The following is a 23,486-nucleotide window of genomic DNA, read 5'->3' as shown; positions in this document are numbered from 1 at the left end:
CCAACAAGGAAGGACGGGAGAGGATCTGGGAGGACATAGTGGTTGCCATCAATGCGGAGGGGGTGGCAACCCGCGACATCAAGCACGTCAAGAAGCGCTGGGAGAACTTCAGGTCCAGGACCCTCTACAAGGCCTGGCGCCTCGCGGAGGGGGGCCGGGTCAGCATGAGTGACATCCAGATGAGGGTCCTGGAACGCGTATGCCCAGCGCTCCACACCCAGATCCTTCGGAGGAAGACCCGTCTGGAGTTGAGCGGTAAGCAGCCAAGCATTGGTGTGTGAGACAGGGCATGTTGCAGTGTGCTGGTAGTCTGATACTTGCCTGTATGTGTGACATAGGCCATGTATGGATGTGTGTGTGCAGGGACATGGTCATGCATGTGAGACCAGTAATATGTGAACCACATGGTTGGTGCATGTGTTACAATGCAACATGGGGAGCTGTATGCCAAATGCACACATGAAAGCATGCCAGTCTCTGTTCTTGGACATGGAGGGGGGGTGAGGGATGGGTGCTGCTGTCATGTACATGTATGGTGCACATGTGTGTGTGTCTGAGAAGTGTGTGTGTGACTTTGAAATGCCATAGATGTATGACACATGTCTGTGATGATGTGTAGATTCACTCATGCAGTGCGGTCACCATTGTATGCACTGTGTCTATCCACTGTGTCTGTGGTGTGCAAGCCATGATGCATGACCCTCCGGTGAGGTGTGTACATGGGATCAGTGTGAGCCATGATGCATGTGAGTTTGAAGGCAACATTTTGCTTAATAGAGGTCCTTGTACATGGATGCTGATGTTGATTGCAGGCGCAGTGCCTGTTTCTGAATGTGTATTGCATGCATTCACCCATGTGTTGTGGAGGGACAGGATGGAAGTGATGTTTGACACTGCCACTCATGTGTTATTGCTTCCTGTCTAGGGGAATATTTTACTGTACCCTGATGCTTGTGTTCTATGCCTCCCTCGATGCAGCGTCAAGTGAAGAAGAGGGCGGAGACGGCGCTGTGGAGCCAAGCGGCGGGGTGCCTCAACCGGGCGGCGACGCAAGGCCCAAACACCCTCCCAGAACTTTACATCATCTGGGAGCGAGGGGGCTGGTGCCGCGTCTGCCACTACGGCTTTGGCGGAAGGGCTGGGTGAGACCCCACAGGGGCTTGCAATGGCGGAGGACGGTGCAGAGACATCCAGGTTGGTGGTCTCCACAGAGGAGGAGTAGCCCGCTACTGAGCCGCACATGGGGCCTGGTGGGGGTAGTACCACTGGTGCAAGTGGTGCAGTCCAGGGCCAGGGTCAGGAGTCAGCACAGGTCACCGCGGAGGGGCCTGTGCATGTCGTTGTCCTTGACTCTGTGACTGCATCACCATGCACCAGCAGGGATGCCCCGTCCCAGGCCCGTCCGCAGGTAGGGGAGAGTGCCCTGTCATCTGCCTCTCCACTGCCTGCAGACGAGGGGTCCCATGAATGTATGGGCTCCGTCCTGATTGGTGTCGCGTTGCGCACGCGTGACATTCATGATGACGTGCGTTCTCCCTGGGCGGAGAACGCACACCATCACAAACAGCAGCGTCGCGACGTGGCTTTGTTGGGAGGGGCCCTGGTCGGTGGCTTCCTACATGTGACGCACACTCTGGCGGACCTCTACTCCTCTGTGGAGAATATGCGCCAGTCGTTCTCCCTGCCGTCTTCCGGCCCAGATTCCACCAGGGCCCCCTGTGGACCTGGCCTGACCAACCCAGCTAGCTTGGTGGAGATCCCATCACTGCCACAGTCGGGAGTCGGCGGTCCATCAGGTGTGGACACCACAACTGGAGACCAGCTGATGGAGGATATGCAGGCATCATCAGACAGGGCACATGGACAGCAGCAGCAACAGGAGCAGGCTCTAGGTGGGAGCAATGATGGCTCTGGGCCATCGACATCAGGAGGGCAGGCATCGGACAGAGGGCAGGAGTACCCTGGAATGGGTGTGTCTTCCGTGTGGCTGCGGTTGGGCCAGCGTATAGGTGCGGAGCGGCTTCAGGTGGAAGAGGCACTGCTCACCATGGTCAGGGCAGAGTTCTCCATGCGTCGGGCATTGAGGCGGGCAGAGTGCCTCGAGGCGACTCGCAGGGAGTTGGAACAAGCCATGAGTGCCTCCCTGCGAGACCTCTGGGCCAGGTCAGAGGCCCGCTTCCAGCAAATAGACATGGAGTTCGATGATGCCCTGGCCGAAAATATCACTGAGTGAGCCGCAGGACTTGCCCGCCACCATTGTAAATAGTTTATAGTGTTAGGTTTCCTTTTCTCTTTTTTTGGGGGGGGGGCTTTTGGACTATGTCCCACACTTTTGTATATAGTTTTTTTGTTTGGTAGGTTATTAGCTAGGTTTCATTTATTTCGTTGGGCTCATGGACCCTTGAAAATTGGATTGTACATAGTTGGACGTTGGATTTATTTGGACATTTTAATTTAATTTCACCATGGATCAATGTATTTACCTTTTTGCGTTTCAATTGGATTTGGTTTGGTGGACAGAGAGTTTTGGCCATTTTTCTTTTGAATTACTTTGGATTTTTTGAGGATTTTTTTTTTGTTTTTATTTGGACATGCATTTCATTTGATGTTTGCCATTATTTTATGATTTAATTACTTTTAATTGATGTTCATGTTAATACATTTTGATGTTTTACATGAATGTGTGGGATTCGCTCATTGGGTTCATACATGCCAACATGTGGGTTTACTCAATCAATGGCAACCAGTGTGTGTGTGTGTGTGTGTGTGTGTGTGTGTGACGGAGATGTGTTGATCTATATAGTTGACTTTTGGTTTGTGTCATGAGATGGGCATGTCACTGCTGGGTGGGTGAGTGGGTGGGGGGACATGAGTGGGACATAGGTGGGGGCCTGCTGGCAGGTGCCCCTCACTGCTGGGGGTGGGGGTGCTGGGGAACTTGAGTGAGAGCCTGCTGGCAGGTGCCCCTCACTGCTGGGGGGTGGAGGTGCTGGGGGACATGAGTGGGGGCCTGCTGGCAGGTGCCCCTCACTGCTGGGGGGTGGGAGTGCTGGGAAACATGAGTGGGGGCCTACTGGCAGGTGCCCCTCACTGCTGGGGGTTGGGGGTGCTGGGGGACATGAGTGGGACATGAGTGGGGGCCTGCTGGCAGGTGCCCCTCACTGCTGGGGGTACTGGGGGACATGAGTGGGGGCCTGCTGGCAGGTGCCCCTCACTGCTGGGGGGTGGGGGTGCTGGGGGACATGAGTGGGGGCCTGCTGGCAGGTGCCCCTCACTGCTGGGGGGTAGGGGTGCTGGGGGACATGAGTGGGACATGAGTGGGGGCCTGCTGGTGGATGCCCCTCACTGCTGGGAGGTGGGGGTGCTGGGGGACATGAGTGGGGGCCTGCTGGCAGGTGCCCCTCACTGCTGGGGTTTGAGGGTGCTGGGGGACATGAGTAGGACATGAGTGTGGGCCTGCTGACAGGTGCCCCTCACTGCTGGGGGGTGGGAGTGCTGGGGGACATGAGTTGGTGATCACTAGTGCAAGGTGACATGTGGCCTGGCTGGGGGCATGCCCATGGTGGATGGACTGCCTGCGGGACATGACCAGGGGTGCTGGGTACTCCCCTGTGGTATGGGTTGCCTGCAGGGTCCGTGGAGGGGGTAGAGGGCACACCTGTGAGAACCCACACTGCCAATTGATGTGTGGGACTCCCCGCGCACCCCCATGGATACACGTACCCCACTCTGACAGCGAAAGCACGTGTGGAGCTTCCCCCGTACCGCGTTATACACACACCCCGCTCGCACAGGCCCAATCGTGTGTGAAAATTCCTGCGCACCCCAGTAATCCACGTATCCCGCTCGCACATGACCAATCGCGTGTGAAACTTCCTGCGCACCCCAGTAATCCACGTAGCCCAAACGCACAGGGCCTGCCGCGTGTGAAACTTCCCGCGCACCCCCCAAATCCACGTACCCCGCACTCACAGGGCCAATCACGTGTGAAACTTCCTGCGTACCCCAGTAATACACAAACCCTGCTCGCACAGGCCCAATCGCGTGTGAAACTTCCCGCGCACCCCAGTAATCCACATAGCCCGCACGCACAGGGCCTGCCACTTGTAAAATCTTCCCACGCTCCCCCCAAATCCACATACCCTGCATGCACAGGGCCAATCGCATGTGAAACTTCACGCGCACCCCAGTAATCCACGTACCCTGCTCGCACAGGTCCAATCGCGTGTGATACTTCCCGTGCACCCCAGTAATCCACATAGCCTGCATGCACAGGGCCTGCCGCTTGTGAAACTTCCCGCGCACTCCCCAAAACCATGTACCCCGCACACACAGGTCCAATCGCGTCTGAAACTTCCTGCGCACCCCAATAATACACGTACCCCGCTCGCACTGGGCCAATCGCGTGTGAAACTTCACACAAACCCTAGTAATACACATACCCCGCTCGCACAGGCCCAATCGCATGTGAGACTACCCAAGCAGTGGGGTACATGTATTAGGAGGGTTGCACAGGGAGTTTTACAGGCATTTTCGTGGTTGTGAGCCTGTGCACCATGTACGGGATTTGTGCGCTGTACATGGCGCACGGGGAGGGGTTGGGGACGTAACTGACGCTGCTGCAGGGTCACTGCGCCACTGTGCACCACGGCTGGTGTTGGATGTTAAAATCCATGAATACGTGGTGCGCGGAAATGGATTTTAGTGCACACGGCTGGTGCAGAAAGTCGCACACGCACACTGTGCTCCAGCCGCGTGCGCCACCTGTGCGCTGAACTCTATGAATTACCTCATTAGTGTTTGAATCATAGAGGAAAGTCCACTGGCTCCCGGTGGAGCGAAGGATTCAATTCATGGTATTCAAGTGTCTTCAGGGTGAGATTCCTCCTTATATATCCTCCAGAATTCACAAGATCCCATTCAGATGCACCCTTCACTCAAATAATACTTTCAGATTGCATCAACTACAGGCCACCCAAAACATTATTGGTGGACCAAATTTTGATACAAGGTCACTACCCCTATGGAACATGACTCCATTGGACCTTAGAGAAGATGCGTCTACTGCCATCTTTAAAAAAAGTGCTTAAAAAATATTCCTGCTTGACTAAGGATTAGGATACTTTCCTTAGTCAGTTTAGTATGCCCTTCTTCCTGATGAACTTCATGATTTTTGTTGTGTGTCTTGCGATCGCCCTGAGGCCTACGGGCATGTAGCGTAATATAAAAACTACTTAGATAGATTTTATTTATTTATTTATTCATTTATTTATTAATACATTGTTTATTTGTATAGCGCCTATACACAGAGAAGTGGTTCAAAGCACTCAAGGAGGGGAGGGGAACAGTGGGAGAAAAACAACAGTCATTCAGAGCCCTTGACTTTAGGAATTATACAGCCATGCACATGGCAAGGTAAGTGCATGAATAAGTGCAAATAAGACATATGATATGATATGATAAGACATGGCATTTATAACACACCTATACACAAGTATTTCAAGGCGCGATGAGGCATGGGAGGGGGAACACGGGGAAGACAGACAACGATCCTACTAGGCCAGGTGTCATTCAGATCGCACAAGTGCAAGAGAAGCGGGAGGGGTGAACTGCAGTGCATGGGATAAAGGATAAAAAACATTAAGTGAAGTACGGCTAGCTGGTGGCAAGTGCAAGGGTAAGTGCAGACATTAGACATAAAGTGCTGGTAGTGGAACTGTAGGGATACAGAAAACAGTCCCTAAGTTTGGGGGTTGCCAGGAAGACAGTGCAGATGTGCGACTGGTGGGGAAGGGGACATGGCCCGAGATCAGAGGGTGGCCAGGTCACCAGTGCAGTTTCAGTTTCAGCCAGGAAGTCAGCAGTTTAGAGGAGGAGAAAAAGCAGAGGCAAAAAGAAAGATTTTGAGGTGCTTCTGGAACCGGAGATGGTTCGACTTAAGTTCCAGGGAGGCGGGGAGGATGTTCCAGAGAGAGGCCCCTGCAGAAGAAAGAGATCTACCACCAAATTGTTGCTTGGAGAAGTGACTGACCCTGAGGGAGTTGGAGGCGGATGAGCGAAGAGTTCGAGAAGGAAGATATTTAGGAAGAGACAGCTGAAGGTATTGAGGCCAGAAGCCCCAGAAGGCCTTGTGGACAATGCAGAGGGTCTTGAACTTAATCCTCACAGCCACTGGGAGCCAGTGCTGAGATTTCAGTCCTGGAGAGATACAATCCCTGGGCTTGAGGTCAAGGAAAAGTCTCGCAGTCTGGTTCTGGATGAGTTGCAGAGGGCGGAGAGTAGAAGCAGGCATATTAAGAAAGAGACTGTTGCAATAGTCCAGCCTAGAGAGAAGCAGAGCTCTGGAGACCATGAACCTCTGGCGGAAGGAGAGGAAAGGAACAATACCTCTGGGGAGGTGCAACTGGTAATGTGACTTCTTAGAGACGTCAAAGATGTGAGGAGCGAAGGAGAGTGTGGAGTTGAAGATGACCCCAAGGTTATTAGCCTCACAGGTGGGTTCAGGAAGAGGACCAATGGAAGCTGGCCAGATAGTGAAAGGAAAGGAGGAAGTAGGTGTTCTGATGAGGATAATATTGGTCTTACTGGCCTTAAGGCAGAGATCATTGGCGACACACCACACCTGGATGGCATACAGGCAGTCTGAGATGAGAGAAGGAGAAGAGGTGGCTGAAGGTAGCCTGAAGATGAGCTGGGTGTCGTCCGCATAGCACTGGAAGTTGGGGCCGAGTGCAGCAATGCGGTGGGCAAGAAGTGCCAGGTATTGCTTGAACAGCCAGAGAGAGAGGTTAGACCCCTGGAGAACACCACAGGTAGAGATAGAGATGGAGGAGTGGAAGGACCGAAGTTGAACCTGCGAGGGTCGATCAGAAAGGAAAGAGGACAGCCATGCCAGGGCCTAACCTGTGATACCCAGGTTATCAAGGAGAAGGTTGAGCAGGATGGCATGGTTGACCGTGTCAAAGGTAGAAGAGAGATCAAGTAGGATGAAGATGCATGGGTTGTTGGAATCAAGGTGGGAGACCAGGTCTTCATGAATGTTCAAGAGAGCAGTTTCTGTGCTTCTTGCAGCTCTGCAGCCAGACTGATGATCGTGGAGAGAACCAATAGATTCAGTGTGAAGATTTAGCTGGGAGATGGCCAGCTTTTCCAAGAGTTTGCCTAGGAAGGGAGTGATGGAGATTGGGTGAAGGGAAGACCCCAGAGGTGAAGGAATGCTTGCAGAAGTTGGCCAGAGCAGGAGCCATGGAGTCAATGTGCTCCTTGATAGTTTTGGAGGAACAGGGATGGGCCCATTCTGTGGCAGGATTGGCCAGTTCCTTGCAGATTTTAAAGAGTTCAACCAAGTTGTTACATGCTGCAGACATGCAGGCTTGGATGTGAGCTCTCTTCTTGGTGAGGACAGAGAGCCAGTATTGCCTTTGGAGCATGCAGCAGGCCAGTTTGTCAGAGGATGTACATGAAGCACGCCATTTCCTCTCAGCCACCCTGCACTTGCGTTTAAGAGTGATGAGGTCTGAGTCGTACCATGGGTTGAACTTGGCTTTGGACTTCAGGCGGATCGTCATGAAAGAGACAAGAACATCAAGAGTGTGAGATATAGCAGAATGGAGCATGGAAAGTGAAGCTAACTATTACATGTCTGACGACAGTCCTTAGTGTCTCCAAGTGCCTTACACAAATAGGGTAGAGGAGGGTAGGGCTGAATGGTAGAACAGACAGGCTGCTATACAATGTTAAACTGAAGTAGGCCAAAGAGTTATATAGTGGTGTGACATAAATACAGTGGAGGAGGGGTGGATGGGAGAGGAGGGCAATAGGGGTTAAGGAACGGTAGACTACTGGTCATAAAAATGCTCCAAGTAGTTGAGCTGTTTTTAAGGTGTACGGAAATGGGCAAGTAGGGGGAGGGGAGAGTAGGATGTGGTGGGGGGTTGGAACAAAAGGGAGGACAATATATCAACATACAAGGAGGATAGAAGAAGAGGAGCCTAATAGCAGAGTGGGTTGGGTAGGATGAGAAAGGGGGGAGGAGAAGGGCAAGAGGTAGAGGCTGCATGTGGCACAGCAAAGTTCAACTTATGCAGGATGGTGAAACATGCAGCAACTGGGCACAGTAAAGTTCAACTTTTTCAGGATGGTGAAACACACGCAGCACTGGGCACAGCAAAGTTTAGATTTTACAGGATGGTGAGACACACACAGCACTGGGCACAACAAATTTCAGGATATTAAGACACACTCAGCACTGGGCACAGTAAAGTTCAACTTTTTCAGGATGATGAGACACACACAGCGACTGGGCATAGCAAAGATCAACTTTTGCAGGATTCTACGACACATGAAGCACTGGGCACAGTAAAGTTCACCTTTTTCAGGAGGATGTGACAGACGCAGCACTGGGCACAGCAAAGATCAACATTTGCAGGATGGCGAAACACATGCAGCACTGGGCACAGTAAATTTCAACTTACTAAGCCTGGCGCGCAAAGGGCATCGTTTGTTGTGGATTGAAGGAGCTGTTAGACTGTGGCTGCGACCCCCCTCGCCCCACTCACCTGCCCTCTGACAGCCGTTGGAGGATTTGAGGTGCCTGCCTGCGAGGAGAGGGCCGTGCAGGCTTGAGCGCCGTTGCGCTAGTTGGCTCTGCCCCCTGACCGCCCTCTGTGACGACATCAGGAAGTGCAATAAGACCTGCCCCGGACACCCTTGCGGTGCTAAGCCCGGCGCGCAAAGGGCATCGTTTGTTGTGGATTGAAGGAGCTGTTAGGCTGTGGCTGCGACCCCCCTCACTCACCTCACCTGCCCTCTGACAGCCGTTAGAGGATTTGAGGTGCCTGCCTGCGAGGAGAGGGCCGTCCAGGCTCAAGCGCCGTTGCGCTAGTTGCCTCCGCCCCCTGCCCGCCCTCTGTGACGACATCAGGAAGTGAAATAAGACCTGCCCCCGGACACCCTTGCGGCGCTAAGCCCAGCGCGCAAAGGGCATTGTTTGCTGTGGATTGAAGGAGCTGTTAGGCTGTGGCTGCTTGCGGTGGCGGTACAGGTACGCAAGGAACAGGATTAAGAACACGCCTGCAGGTAAGAGAGAGATTTGCTTCACTCCCAGAAGTAAATGGGAGCCCGGAGCAAACCTTGAGAACTACGATGCTAAAACAAAGCCGATTACCATTTTGTACTGATAAAAGGAAAAGCTTATCAATGGGAGACAATCAATCTAATATGGAAAAACCACTCTCACAGCTGGCGGAAAAAGGTGATAAGCTGTGGTTGGCACCTAATTCTCCAGAACTCCCCATGGCATGTACCATCCCCACGAAAAGAGAAATCATAAAAATGCTTTCCCCATCAGCATTTGCAGGCCAGGTAGAGGCGGTATTTGAGGCTACTTGCGAGGGGAAAGTAGCTGGACAAAGCTTTCTAGAATCCAATTAAGTAGTGTGCAAGGAGAAAGTAGCTCCACCTGATGAAGTGCCAGCAGGTCAGGACTCTATCTCCACACAGGAAAAGGAGACAACAAAGTCAAACTTATTGTCAACTAATCCAATTGAAGACATTGTAGGTAATCAGAAGACGCTACAAACAGAGGATGAGGTCATCGGAACAGTACCTAAAGATGGGATAGGGGTGGACCTCAGTGAATCAATAACTCAAGAAAGACTGGACATGAGTCTAGAAAACTCTATAAGGCCACCAGCGGTAGAGTTTAGCTCTGGCGTGACTAGTATTGTAAATAGCCAGCAAACAGTAGAAACATCATGGGATCAAGGTGACAAATAGGACGTGTTGGAATTGGGACATATCGAAGACGCTCTACAGGACTCGATCAATCAGAATGAAAATACTGACCACAGAAGGCCATCAATGATAGTGCAAGACCCTATAGACATTTTTCAACCATATAGGGAAGAGAGGATTAGTCCCACATTGAAGAAATGCCCCATAGCAGCTAACCCCACAAAGGGGAAGGGGAATTGATCGGCAAATCCCCCAAATGAAGTAAATAAAGGAGTTCATACACATGACTATGACGTAGAATCTATGAATCTCCGCCTGGGAGGGCGGAGGCCATTAGAAAGATTGAATACCAACAGTGAGGTAGACACTGTACCGGCAAGCTTGAGTAATTTATGCCTTGCAGATAAAATCATGCAAGACATCACTGTACTGACGGATAAAATAGGAAGAGAAAAAACAAGGAGTTCCTGCCTGATCAATGAAAAAATGGCTGCCTTGGATAAAGAACAGATTGAGAATACTGCTACACCTCCTTTTGGCCATCGGGAAAATAGGACAGTCCTAAAAGGAACTCATTTGCCACTCTGGGACGGGAGAAATAAAACTTTGCCAGTGGTTAGGGTGGATGAAGGTATGGAAAATGCAGAAGTGAGGAAGGACCACACGGAAGCAATCTAGCTAGCCTCTTAACCTTGGAAGAGGAAAACAGGCCTACAGGAGAAATATGGAATAAACAACTTCTAAGGATAATAACTGAGGCCTGTAAAACTGAAAGAGAAAAAGACATGAACCATATTGAAAAAGTGGTTATGTCCTTGGTAACTATAACATTGGCCCCTTTTCTTAAGCTCTATGAGTCAATTAAAGATGCTGTTCAAGAGGTAACCATCAGCAACACTCAAATAAAAGAGAATCATGTTAATATGACATCGGTCCTGCAGAGCTTAAATGAAAGAACAAACAAAGAAGCTGAACTAACTCAAATTTGGCAATCTCGCCTTAGTGATCTAGCTAGGCGAGATGCGACTGACAAATCTGTATTAATGGAAGCGGTCCTAGAAGACTGTAAATGGATGAGAAGCACCCACAAACACAACAGCCAGAGGAATAAGGAGGATTGTACTGATACAAAACTTAAAGAAGGCAAGGGACCAATGAAATTGAAAAAGGATGCAACTAACCTCCCGAATCAAAAGGAGCAACATCAAGAGGAGGTGATATTGATCCCGTCCGGGATAAAGGAGACTAACAAGCTGACCTCTGCAAATTTAGAACAATCTTCTTTTGCAATATTTGCAGGGGCGACGCCGAAGGATCCGACCCATCGAAATGGTAAGGAGATTACAAGTGCATTGAATGAAAAAGGGAAAAAAAACAAAAATGAATCCCTCAAACGTAAAGTAAATGGTTCAAGAGCCTTTTTGAGAAATCTAAGAACTCCACCAAGAAGAGATAACACACAGTGTGCTAAGAAATCTAGAAGAGAGATGAATATGAGTGGACATATTGAGACCGAGGGACTAAAAGATCAAGAAAAGGTGTCAAGGGAAGAAAGCAGGGAGGATCCAGAACAGCAAGCACATTTGAGTGATCTTATTGAGTTGATGGAATCCAATAGTGAGAAGGAAGACTGGGATAGCATAAGTATCTTGGACTGGCAAACTTTAGACAATTGGGAAACAGTAGACCTAACCCAAAAATCTAAGGAAGATCTGAAGCCAAAGCCCCACAAGAAAATGCCCAAGAAAACATCAGGGAAAAAAGCAAGAAGACCAGGCACAAATGAAATTGAATTGGATTCTGACCAGGAATCTATTAGATTTAAGACATTGGAACAAAAAAGAAAAGAAATGGTGAATAAAGGGAGGATAAAAAAAAAAATCCAGGACAACCCTTGTTTTAAACAATTAATTCATAAGGGGAAAAAAAGGACATTGACGTCAAGAAAAGGAAAGAGCTACCGCTAAAATCACCCCCGAAGAAATCCATTTCATTCAAAGGATGTTATCTAAAATTAGAAACAGCTGCAAATGGACCAAAAAGGGTGATCTTAAATAGAAGATATGTGGTGGAGCTCTGCAAGCAAGTCCTGTCACCAAGGACGATATCAACGGAAGATATAAAAATAGTGGAATTCCCAAAGGAACAGAGGCTAGACCAAGTTATCTTGCACTTGGCATCTAAAAATGCAAAGCAGAAACTCTTGGAAGTGTCAGATACTTTAAGAAAAAGAGGGTTCCTGCTGGAGGACCTGGGCGAGGAATCTAGACAATTAAAAGAAAAAGCCCAAACAGAACAAAGAAAGGAGACAAAGAAGGAGATCTCAGTAAAAACTAGATCAATAATTCCGGGGGAAAATTTGAAGAAAAACAATGGAAAGAGCAAAGAAGAGAAAGAGTCTCAGGAGGAAGAGTCTTTAACAACTAAAAAAAGTAAGGATATATTGAAAACCCTGAGATTCACAGTGGATAACACGGAAAATGTAAGGAGGGATAAGAACAAACCCACTAAAGCAGATAATCAGGGAAAGGAATGGACCTGGATGGCAAATGCTTTGAATTCCAAGAAGAAACAATAGAGTACGGAGAATGAGCAGAACCCGATCCTTCGTGCATCGTGGAACACAAGAGGTTTCAAACATCTGCTCTCAAATAAATGCGACTTCCTTACCCAGTATGATTTTATCTCAATACAAGAATCATGGCTATGTAAACCCGCTATATGCGAGGGCTATGAGGTCTACACAAACCCGGCTAGGAAGGAGCCCAAGGGAAGACCGTTTGGAGGCCTCATGATACTTAAGAAACTGGAATGTCCACTAAAAGTAATGGAACATCTGACACCAAACCCCTACGTACAAATCCTGAAAGTAACATCTGAAGTGGAATGCCCAAAAAGCCCGAAACAAATGGTCCTGATTAATGTCTACTGGAGTGAGAATATGCAGGGTCAGATGAACTTTATAACGTCAATCATGGAGGTAATTGACCAGTCCATGATGGAGGGGAATGGCCAGCTGATATTATTAAATGGCGATCTAAATATCAAACTGCTGGATAAAGATGGTAAGATCAAAGCAACTGACCATCTGCTAGGAAAGGAAAAAGTATGGATGCAAGAAATGAGAATCCATGAGAAGAAGATGTTAAATGGCTAGACTAAGGGAAATCTCCAGGGGGCCAATATTTGGCACAGTGGGAAATCAGGTGTTTGCTTAGATTATTGCTTTGTGGGAGGAAACACGTTGGTGCGGATACTTTCCTTTACAATAGCAAAACAAACGAGTAGTGATCACTGCCTGTTAGCAACTGAACTCGTCTGGGAAATAAGAACTAATAGAGGAACTGAAAGAAAAATGGAAACTGAGGCTACAGGGGGAAGAAACCGTTGGAGAATTAAAAATCAGGCAATCCTGAATCTAGTACTAGGATATAAAAAAGCGATAAACAATAATGAGGAGCTGGTTGATTACAAATGGCTGTTGGAAGCCCATGAGATTAGGTATGATCCAACTAAAAAAAAGAACATTAAAAAAAAACATTTGTATGATGAACAACTTGTGTTGAGAAGGAAACAATATAGGTCAGAATTGAGACTCATAAAAAAGAAAAACGGCCCAGAAAGATACGAACTCCAGAGAAAATGTCAACAAACATATAAAAACTGGTGGAGACAAACTCGATATCTAACACTGCAGAGAGATGCCGAAAAAATGATAGCAGCCATATCAACAAATGACGCTAGAAGCACTTGGGACTTACTTAACGACAGAGAGCACAATCAATCTGCCGTAGGTATCAATCAAGTCTCAGAAGACACTGCTCTTTATGAAGTTGAAAGTGGGGAAAAACCATAAAAGAGATCTCGGACACAACTCCCTGGGCCTTGAACTTTGATAAGGATGATATCCGAATCCTGATAAAAAACTTAGTACCTCAAGAGCAGCTGGCCCAGACGGCATTTCCAACAAATTACTAAAAGAAAACTGTGAGACCTGGATGGATCTAATATATATACTATTTCAACAAATCATGAAAACCAAACATATACCAGCTACATGGACGGAGGCTTATATAGTACCGATATATAAGAAGGGAGATCGTGAAAACCCTAGGAACTATAGGCCCATAGCGCTCCTAGACTCAATTGGCAAGCTATTTGCATCACTGCTATTGAGAGATCTAAAAAAATGGGCCTCCGAGGCGAAAATCCTAGACGAAAGACAGATAGCCTTTGTAAGTGGAGTTGGCACCGCCTTGAATCTATTTTTGATCAACTTGTTCAAGGCAAAGACACTAGCCGGGAAAAAAAAGCTTTATCTAGCATTTATTGACTTCGAACAAGCCTTCGATGGAATCAATAGAGAGCTCTTGTGGTCAAAGATGACAAATTGGGGTGCCCCAAGGATCTACTTGAAGCTATTAAAACATTATACATTGATACCTCAATTAAAGTCCAAATCACAAGTAATGGGGGACTCTCGAGTAGGATTAGAACCTTTAGAGGAATCAAGCAGGGCTGCGCAGTAGCCCCATTCCTCTTTGTCCTATATATGGCCGATATGAACACAGCTCAGGAGAAGATTTGTGCATTCCTGCCGAAAATAAATGGAAAAGAAATACCTTGGATGCTGTACGCTGATGATGCGGTATTCATCGATCAAACACCAATAGGCCTACAAAGACGGATTGAGACTTTTAACAACACTTGAAACACTTGTGTATAGGCGCGTTACAAATACCATATCATATCATATCATAACAACTACCTAAAGGAAAATAGCATGAAGATGAATATCAAAAAATCCATGATCTTAAATATGAAATCTAGTCGGGCAGGAAACTGTCCGGAAAAACTATAAGGTGGTCATTAGAAAACCAGAATTTGGAAGAAGTAGAAAGGACACTCTACCTGGGGATAATGATAAACAAGAACTGTAACGAACAGGCGCACTACTCTCTGATCCGGGAAAAACTAGTGGCTCTGACAAACCAAGGGATTTGCTTACATTGCAGATATGCAAAGTTTTCTTTAACTCCAATTTTAACCTTCTACAAGCAAAAAGTGGTGGCGGTCATCACTTATGGCACTGAAGCACTCCTAGCCCTTAGATGGGAGGTTTGGAATCTCTGTAAAGCGTATTTTTGGTGTAAAATCTTACGCCTACCAACCTCATTACCAGTGGAGCTCATCAGAACTGAGCTCAGACTCCAATCAGTAAACTCTGTCGTACTTTGGAAAACCCTATCATTGTATAGAAAGTGCATTCTGGATATACCATCAAAACCATTTGAAATTCTAGCCCAGATGAACATCCTGAATGAAGACAAAATGCTTAATGATTGGAAAAGCAGATGTAAGGCTCAGTTGGAGCAAGTACATCTCCAGGAGGATACCCTAATGAATAACCCGAATAAAGCAAAAAGAGTGATTCGGGAAAATGATTGGGAGGAAACCCAGGAACAAAGATTGGAAAGAAATCTATGTTATAACATCATCTGGGAAAAAAAAGGCTTGAACATCTTACCTCCATATCTGTTGAAATTTTCAACTGAGCATTACTGGGACCTGCTGCTGCGCTGCAGACTCAACATCTGGAATAGCAGAGAAGTGAAATGGAAAAGAAGGCGAATTGACAGAACAGCTGCATATTGCTGGTTCTGTAAACGGAAGGACCAACTGGAAACGATAAGACATGTTATGTTAATTTGTCCAGCTTTAAAATGCAAAAGAGAGATCTATATGGGAAGCTACATAATGAATATCACCGAGGAGACGGAAGAAAACTATTGGGAAAGAATCCTCACGGTTGAAAAAATTGGCAAAACTCTTGATGCATTAAAATTTGTTGAAATGCTGAACTTGAATCAGGAGGAGTAAGGATCTGACCTGCAAGAGAAAGTTAAGAGTAGTCCTAGGTAATTAATGATCGAGTTACCTTGATTGCCCAAACCTTGAATTAATGGAGCAGTGGATCACAAGATAACGGAGAGATTATGACAATGATTTGGTAATTACTGTCTGAAGAGAATTGGAACTAAGGAAGTTTTAACAAAGGAACAATGTTTTTACTAAAGGAATAAGGATGTAATGTTAAAGATTTAACTATACTTAACCAATAAAACAAAAAAATAAAAAAATAAATAATAATTCAACTTTTGCAGGATGGTGCGACACACGCAGCACTGGGCACAGCAAGAAAGGTGGAAGTCAGATGGGGTGGAGTAAGAGGTGAGATAGCCCAAGATGTGAGGAAGAAAATCAGTGAAGTTTGTAGAGGTAACTGACCTTCATGGAAATTATAGATTATCCAATTTGCAATGTATTTTGAACGTATGGAGTTCAGACTCAGCCTCCGTGTGCACATGTGTAGGTTGTGTAGGAATGGGCCCACAGACCTGGGCAGGCAATGGACAGTGGCCTTAGATCGAGGGCCTTGAATGTGGGCCAGCATTCCCTTGCCGGTTTGCCTGATTGGCGGAGATAAGAGCAAAAGGGCCCAATTACTGGCCAGCAGGCAACATGAAACAAAGTGAACACTTGCGTCGGCAATGTTGGGAAAGTCCTGGTGTGGGTCCACAACATTGTATCATGCACCAAAAACAAATGATGTAGCAGGTCGCAGAGGCAGCAAACACACATCAAAAGGATTCTTCACTGCAAGAGATGATGTGCGCAAAAAAGAAATTCAGTGAGAGGCGCTCAGTGCACAATGTGGTATCACCCCATAAAAGCCCAGAGGGCTTACCTTGTTAGATGGCAGCAAGGGGGGGATCCAAAAGGCCTCCAGGCCACAGGATACAGAGGAGCCCATCCGGCATCAGAGGAAAGGGAAGTGATATATATAAATAGTGGTTAAGTATTTTATACAGTACTTTTTTCCCCAGTAAATAGGGATACAAATTGACAACAAACAACAGTTTATACATTGCAACCAAATGTTAACATTGATTTTACTTGACATACACAATTCAACAACATTCTCTTTCTCTAATTTTGGTATATTCTTTATGAATCCAAATTGTTTTACTCCCTGTTAATGTGCAATATTCTCCATTCGTTTTTCCATCCTTTCATTTATTCTTCAGATGGTTCCTGGGCTTTACCCTAACTGGACTTTTCAATCAGTTGTAGCACGTGTCTGGGGTGACTTTTCTTCAACTGATTGATATGGACCCATTTCTCTTTCCATATGTTCTCCTTTAGGGATGCAGATCTTATAGGCGACAGGTGAGATTGTATCAATAATTTCAAAGGCACTGTGCCAAGAGGGGAGGTACTTCTGCTCCTTGGTTTGGTTCCTTTGGAAATTGTACAGGTAGACCCTGTCTCCTACTTCATGCTCCTTCTTGGTAGTTTGTAACTCAAAGTAGGGTTTTTGCTAAGTGTTTTAGATAGTAAATATAATCTCCTGCTGTTTAAGTGCATGACTAAAAGAGATGTGTTATTTATTCTGGTCAGTAAAACACAGGGTAAGCTAAGTGGCTAAAGCTATTTAGGATTCTTCAATCGTGCAATAAAATGGAAGCCTTGGAGATTGGAATATTTTAAGGGAACAGCGACCTGGAAAATGAGATAGCATCAGGAATGAAGCGAAATCATTCACCCAGCCTCCTCATAATGTGGGGAATGTCCATACGAGGACCATGTGCAATCATGCTGTAAGTTAAAGGTGTTAGGCCAGTTATTGAATATTTTTTTCAATACAAATGTTTAACCATGTACTGACATTGGGACTTAATACGCGGAATCTGAAGAAGAGGTGTGTTTTGAATATGATCTGAAATTAATAATGAAGATAAGCCTGACCAATGAAAATGAAGAATTGGGGAAAGACGTTTTGTCCAATCATATTTGGCTGGTTGGGTGTAACAAAAGTATCTTAGAGTGTTTTAAATTGTTGCAAAATGTATATAAACTGCCATCTGATGTTTTATTGTTAAGACTTGGGTAAGTTTGGTCTGCAACACCATCTCACCACTCCCCATTGTGTTTGGGTAATAAACTTGATGTATGTACAACCGTGTACTTGCTTCTTAAGTGGTGGGCCTGTTTTGTGTTAGGGTGATTGAAGGTCTAACCCTGAAATTGTGGGAGTCAGAGAGGACCCCAGGAATTTCGAGACATTGGGGATCTTCTGTCCACACCTCTCAGCTGCAGAACTGAATGAAGGGGACCAGTCTTCTGTGCACAGTGAAAAAGTAAAGGTCTGTCTGCTCCCTGGAAATGTGGTTCTGTGGCCTAACAGTGTGGATCAATTTGACGAAGCACCACTCTGGAGCACCTCATGTGCATGTGAGTACACAGTTGGAGGTGTAAAGCAAGAGGGTATGTTTGGGTAGAAAAGGGGTTGTTTACTAGACTTAAGGGGTTTGTTTTGTTTTTGTTTCTTTGGGGGTGAAGGGTAGATTTGGAGTGTGGGTATGAAATGTGTTGAGGTTACAGGGTTTGGAAAAGTAGATGTTTTTTGATAGAGTATTTGAACTGTTCTGTGTAGTAAGTCCTTTATAATATTTCTTACCTAGTTTGTTATTTTAAAGTTGTGAGGAGGTATCTTACGCTGCACACCCAGTGTGAAACTTGTCCTGATACCTTTTAGTTTGTTTGTCTGGTTGGCTGGAGCCCTCACTTGAAGTTGGGGTGGGACATTAGTGTAACTCCAACCGTAGATACCTTTCTAAAGTAGGCCTTGACAATATTTTGTATTTTCTGTTGTTGCAGTTTATTAGGCGGTCACACTCAACTTAGGGAGTTAATTTCACCTCAAACAAGGTGGCGCCCACCGAAAGCGCTTAGACGAATTCAACCCACCCCAACAAATACCATATGTCATCAATGGACTAGGAACCAGGCTGGTGTATTGTTAGAATATATATTTATTTATTTAAGGTTTGACAAAGGTTTGACAAAGCAGACTAACAACCAACATCAATCACCAATGCTATGGCACTACACAATATCACACCTCCACATTACGTTGTTAAAACAACACAGAAATGCACAGGCACAGCTTACATCAGTTTTAATTGAAAATTAACCAATATCAAACATTCACAATACAATGGGAAACAAATTTTGCAACGCACATTCAAAGAGCAGGCATTGCTTTGGGATTCTGGTTTGGGAGACAAGGGAATCAGTGGGAAATGTTGTTTTGGACCTCACATACAATTGAGATGTAATGCTTGGTAATTCTGGTTTGGGATGCAAGGGAATAAATGGGAAATTGTGTTTTACATCCTCTACATTCATGTGAATAGCTGCATTTTAGGGTTACTTATTTTGGGATTATGGACCTCCCTCCTTCCCCCTTGGGACAAGAGTCAGGGGTTTCAGAACGACAGTCACCCAAATCCTTATTTTCTATACTGGCTGTAAAACACTGGGCATGAACGTTGTTAGTTTTGAATTCTAACAACACTCTTCCTGTAGTTTTCTATATGGGTGTTAATTGATTTAACTTCAATTCAATGCACTAAAGATCTACTCAGCTTCCCCCTTCCCCACAATGTAATGGAAAGGATTATTGTGCACTGTTGCCAAAACAATTCATTTTAAATGGATAAGGTGATTTTATGTAGTGGAATTCATTTGAATAGGATTTAATACAATGTGCAATGGGCCATCCCAGTACAACCCCCCTACCCGCTATGTGAGAAGGAGATTAAGGTTGACAGTTTCCCCCCTCACACTGTTGATGGCATTTAGGATATCTCTACTTACATAGGAGGCTTTGGTCAGGGGAAAACTGCAGGGCCCCTTTGAGGACAGCACAGATCAGATCAAGGATTCCAGTCAATGTTGTTTTCCTGCACCTAGGCTCCCTCTGACTGGGGCCCCAGCTAGCTCCTAGATTTGCCTTTCAAGGTCTCCAATGCAATGATTGAGGAAATCTCTGCTAGTTGATCTTCGCTAGAGTCTGGCAACAGGCTATCTCTAGGAATAAAGTGAAAAGGCCCTGTTCTAGATTCAAATCTAGATGTGATTGTGCTTATTCCTCTTACTCTGAAACTAAGCATGCCTTTAGCCTATAGCTCTCTCTTACACTGAAACTAGGTATGCTTATAGCCTATAGCAATTCCATCCTAAGCAAACCACTTGCATTGCCCACTGTTGCTGTGTTAGCTGTGTGCTTTTGGCCCAGGTACCCCCATGCATTGCCTACTATTGCAGTGTTAGCTATTCTCTTGGCCCAGGTGCACCACCATGCATTGACTACTATTGCTGTTTTAGCTATTCTCTTGTCCCAGGTGCCCACCATGCACTGCCTACTATTGCCGTGTTAGCTATTCTCTTGGCCCAGGTGCACCCCCATGCATTGCCTACTATTGCTGTGTTAGCTACTCTCTTGGCCCTGGTGTCCCCCCATGCATTGCCTACTATTGCTGTGTTAGCTATTATCTTGGCCTAGGTGCCCACCATGCACTGCCTACTATTGCTGTGTTAGCTATTATCTTGGCCCAGGTGCACCCCCAGGCATTGCCTACTATTGCTGTGTTAGCTACTCTCTTGGCCCAGGTGCCCCCATGCATTGCCTACTATTGCCGTGTCAGCTATTCTCTTGGCCCAGGTGCCCCCCATGCATTGCTTACTGTTGCTGTAACAGCTCTATCAGGCCCAAGTGCCCCCCATGCATTGCCTATTACTGCTGTTCTGTTTCTCATTGTCAACCCAGCACACGCACTATTATGCTGTCCCAGAACTTTACCTCTGACTATATTCTCCTTGCTGTACATCTCACCCTTAAACTATCAGCACTTCTGGAACCACTACCACACTATTATTACACCCCTATTGCTACCCCACACACTCACCCATCTTTCTCCTGCACCTCACAATTTACATCCAACATGGTCCTCACCGCACTCAAGACATGCCGCCAAGGCACCTCAGACTGCACACAGCAGCAACACCCTACGTCGGCAACTATGGTCGACACTCCTGCTAACCCCTACCTTAACTCACCGTCCCTCTGGCTCGAAAACGTTGCCATGAAGCCCACTCCCAACCAACCCTGCTCTGTGTCCGCCAGAAATCTCAGACTGGGAGCCAGACTCTCCCATTCTTCCTATCGCCCTACCAACATCCACGTGCCAACCAAACCACCTTGTACTAGGCCCATAGCCGCTGCCCACTCCCACGCACCCCCAACTATTCTGGAAACCACTACACCTGATGTGAATACCTTACCGCACTCCCCCATTACTAGTCTTAAGGCTGCCCTGATCAACACTAGCTCACTTACGGCTCATGCACTGGACGTAGCTGACCTCATAACCACTCATGACCTGGACTTTATAGCCGTTACTGAAACTTGGCTCCACGCTGCCTCAGGACCTCTGCTATCATTAGCTATCCCCGAAGGCTACACAATCATTAGATGTGACCGCAACACAGACCAAACCAAAGGAGGCGGTATCGCCATCATCCACAAAACTTCAATTAATCTCTGCATCACCACCCCGGCCTAATCTCCTCAGCAGAACTAATCACAGCAAAGCTAGCCATTACCCCTAACAGGACAATCACACTCCACATTATATATAGACCGCCCGGCCCACTATCATCGTTTGCTGAGGACCTCTCCCACATCCTCACTGACAACACTAAGTCCAAGTCTCAAATCATAGTATTAGGTGACTTCAACCTAAGCTACCTAGACCCTAACGACACCCCGCCCAGGACATTAACAACCTGCTACTCAACCTAGGCTTCGCACAACAGATCACTCTGCCCACCCATTCCAAGGGCAGGACTCTCGATTGGATAGCTAACTTAAATTGTGACACAGACATTGAATCCATTCGACCCTGCGCATGGACCAACCACCATCTGATCACCTTCAGCATTCCCGCCAAAACCATCCCTCCCACGTCCAAAATAGCGCCAGCCACCACCACTAGAGATAAGCGTAACAAAACCTACGCTAAACTACTCCCACTTATCCTCCCTGCTCTTAACGATATCTCATCCTCATGCTCTGATCCCACTGTCTTGGTTGACTTGTACAATCAAACAATGCTCAAAGCGCTTGATCTTATCGCGCCCACTAAACTAAGAAAACCCAAACCTCAGGCACACCTCAACTCCTGGTTCACGCCACAGCTGAGAACCTTACGTAAGGAAAAAAGGACCTGTGAAGCACAATGGAAAAGCAATCCGATGGAAGCCAACAAAGCTAGTGTCGTCTTAGCTACTCTTAACTACAAAGAAGCCATACTCACTGCAAAAAAAGAGATGTACAATAAACGCATTGAACTAGCCCAATCTAACACCAGGGTGCTATTTAGAGTCCTGAAAGAGCTAGAATCTCCTGCCACCCCCCAGCCCCCAACACCTGCTCCAAAGACAACACCTGGTGTGCTAACATCCAAAAAGCCCTCCTTGGAAAAATCATCACTCTCCAATCCAAAATCAATGATAAAAACATTTGTTTTACAGCCTAGCCTGCAACACAAACCACCCCAGACTAACACCAACCCGAACACTTATCAAGTCCTCATTCTGCACTGGGATTGTCCCCGACAACCTCAAGGATGCCTGGGTCATCCGTCTCATGAAAAAACCCACCCTGGACGCCAACATACCCACCAACTACCGACCGATCACCACGTTCCCTTTCCTTTTAAAAATTCTTGACCGTGCTGCATACCTGTAGATCCAAGACTACTGAGGCAGTCTGGTTTCCGCAAACGATACGGTACTGAAACAGCTCTACTGGACCTCAAAACCCAGATCGAAGACCTCAAAGATAAGGGCAAACTGGCTGTCCTACTCCTCCTTGACATCTCCGCGGCATTCAGTTTGGTTAATCACCAAATCCTATGCCGTCATCTAAAAACTGCCGCCCACTTCTCAGACAAAGCGACAGGCTGGATCACCTCATTCTTGAATAATAGATCGATGCAAGTCTTCTCCCCTACCGCCACCGCAGAACCCTCCCCAGTCACTTGTGGAGTGCCTCAAGGATCCTGTGTATCCCCGATACTCTACAATGTATTCACAAAACCTCTATTTGACATTTTGTATCTTCTGGGTGTTACATATACCAACAACGCTGATGACACCCAGTTACTTATCCCCATCGCAGGTGACCACAAAACCGACTCACTCGCCATCAACGCCATTTATCAAGTCATCCATGCTTGTATGGCCCAACACGAACTATGCTTAAATGATGACAAGACTGAGCTCATCATCCTTGGCTCCCACCAAAGACTTAACAAACTTGACCCATAGTTCAAAGCTTTCACCATTGATGGCAACACCATCAAAGTGGCCAAGGACACAAAAACGCTTGGTGTCTACATTGATTCCACTCTTTCCCTGTCCAGACAAACCAACGCAGTATCATCATCAGCCTCATACACCTGCAAGCTCATTACAGCTTGCCGCCCTTTCCTCTCTCCAGCCAACTGTACCACATTAGCCAAGACCTTGGTCCTATCCAAAATCGATGATTGCAATGCTCTCTATCTAGGGACCAACCAACGCAATATAAATAAACTTCAAATCACCCAAAATAAAGCGGCGCTCAATATTCCTAGGAACCTTCACATTTCTGACTCCAGGCAAAGCCTTCACTGGCTCGCAGTCTCCCAAGGAGTCTCCCTCAAAGCACTTGCTCTTACACACAAAAACCTAGCCAACAAAGCCCCTGGCTACCTAGCCAGCAGATTCGCATTACATACCTGTACGAGACCACTCAGAAGTGCCCAATCTAACTGTCTCTCTGTCCCACGCTTCAACTT

Source organism: Ambystoma mexicanum, chromosome 2p (assembly GCF_040938575.1).
Source record: "Ambystoma mexicanum isolate Mex_15411 chromosome 2p, UKY_AmexF1_1, whole genome shotgun sequence".
NCBI classification, from domain to species: domain Eukaryota; kingdom Metazoa; phylum Chordata; class Amphibia; order Caudata; family Ambystomatidae; genus Ambystoma; species Ambystoma mexicanum.
Note: the sequence above shows the minus strand (reverse complement) of the source record.